Raw genomic sequence first — 2,233 nt, 5'->3', positions numbered from 1 at the left:
TCACAAAGAGTCTGAAACGACTGAATAACTGAACTGAACTGAAAAGAAAATGACAATATGCATTGCTTTGTGAAACTGCTTTATAAATCAAGGGGATGACAATCCTTTAGACAACGTAATATTCATATAACAAGATTCACAGTCTATGCGTAAACATTACACCAAGTATTTGAGTACAAGACTATTTATTTTAATAAAGTTTATATTTAAAATAGAATTTTAACCTGTCTACTCACAAAACCTAATTCAAAACATGATACATGTATCCTTCTAGCTGATTTGATGTTACTGTTTTACAAATAATCCTCAATTTGTAATTGTTTTATATTAAGAATATGTCCTAAATGAAGTCTATTATTTTTATCAGAAAACATTTCCCTTTATTCTTAAAGAGTGCTTTTTAAAATCAAGGCACCAACAAGAACTACTTTCAGATGGTACAGAATTTCTTATTTCTTGAGGACTCTGCGGTTGGCCATTTCTTTATTAGTTACCTGCAGCAAGACATCTTCCTGTGGCAAACAGGAAGAAGCTCAATATTGGCTTCTCCTTCCATAACTCCCACTTCCTCCAATGACTTCTGGACCAGAGTCTCTTCAATCATATGGTTCCCCATGTTCCTGCTACCACCAAAGTTTCCACTCTTCACTGGATCATAGTTAGAAGACTATGGGTTATAATTTCCAAAATCATAATTTCCATAACTTCCATAATTTCCTCCTCTATAGTTGTCATAACCACCTTTGTAGCCCTCACCCTGGTTGCCATATCCAGGTCTTTCACCACTATATCCTTCTTTTCCTCCATAACCAGGGCTACCTCCAAAACTGTCACTTCCAGGTCCTCCTCCATACCCATTATAGCCATCCCCAAATCCACCAGCACTTCCATATCCATCAGACCCTCCTCTATAGTTACTTATAGGCACTAGTCCAAAATTTTCACCACCACCACCACCACTAGAATCTCTAAGACCAAAGACACCTCCTTTTCCATTTCTAGAACTTTTTACTTCCTATACTTCTTGTCTAGACAAAACTTTTCTAACTACTGCATTATGACCTAGATAGCATGCTATTTCTGCAACACAATCTTATCCACAGGATCATGGTTATCAAAGGTAACAAATTCAAATCCTCTTTTCTTTCCAGACTGCCTATCAGTAATTATCTCAATGGTATCAATTTTTCCATGTTCTCGAAGTAATCTCTTTGGAGAAGGAAATGTCAACCCACTCCAGTGTTCTTGCCTGGAGAATCCCGGGGGGTGGGGTAGGGGTGGGGCCCTGGTGGGCTGACGTCTATGAGGTCTCACAGAGTCAGACACAACTGAAGTGACTTAGCAGCAAAGTAATCTCTAAGATGATGTTCCTCAGCATTTTCTTTATTCCACCAACAAACAGCTTCCTCACAGTTACATATGCGTGGGTATGTGCACTAAGTTGCTTTAGTCAGTGTTCCACTCTTTGTGACCCCATGGACTGCAGCCCGTCAGGCTCCTCTGTCCATTGGATTCTTCAACCAAGAATACTGGAGTGGGTTGCCATTCTCTCCTCCAGGGGATCTTCCCGACCTAGGGATCGAACTTGCGTCTCTTATGTCCCCTGCTTTGGCAGGTGGGTTCTATACCATGAGCACCACGTGGGAAGCCCCATAGTTACAGGAGCCCCTGGCTTTCCAGATTCCCCTCTTGGAATAGCACGTTTTGGCTCAACCACTGTCGCATCAACTGAATGAGGTTCTGTGGCCATGGCAGCCTCAACCTCAGTCATGAATGAAAAAGTTACAAAATCAAGCCTTTCTGATCTTTTACTTGCAGGATCCCTCATTACTACATCTGTAAGTTTTTCTCATTGCTTGTCCCTCAAACTTTCTTCTATAGTTTCAAAGCTCAAGCCACGGATAGAGTTTATGGAGTAGTTCCTTTTCTCTGTCCATCGCGGACTCAGACGCTTCAGGCTGCATTCACCATAGAGAGAGAGACCTCCGCGGAGGAACACGAACCGGACTCGTTCTGATGCCGGGGCGAGAGCTGCCGCCGCTGGAGAAACAACACTGACAAAACCTCTAGGAGCACCTCAGCTGGAGTCTGGCGCTGTTGCTACTCAGTATAACATTTTTTAAAAAAAGAAAAGATGCCTCCACTGGCTGGAGCTTGGAGATGGTGCATGTCAGCCAGTAGGCCCCTGATTGTGTACCGAATTAGATTCCTGTCAGACAGACACCTTCAGGTA

At 42.3% G+C, this 2,233-nt stretch overlaps 1 pseudogene; it reads right to left on the bottom strand.

Annotated features, from left to right (window-relative positions):
* Positions 1-645: 645 nt before the first annotated feature.
* Positions 646-1,943, bottom strand: LOC122701035 (annotated as a pseudogene).
* Positions 1,944-2,233: the final 290 nt, after the last annotated feature.

Source organism: Cervus elaphus, chromosome 9 (genome assembly GCF_910594005.1).
Source record: "Cervus elaphus chromosome 9, mCerEla1.1, whole genome shotgun sequence".
Taxonomy (NCBI): Eukaryota; Metazoa; Chordata; class Mammalia; order Artiodactyla; family Cervidae; genus Cervus; species Cervus elaphus.
The sequence above is the reverse complement of the archived record's forward strand: the minus strand, read 5'-3'. Positions and strand labels throughout refer to the sequence as shown.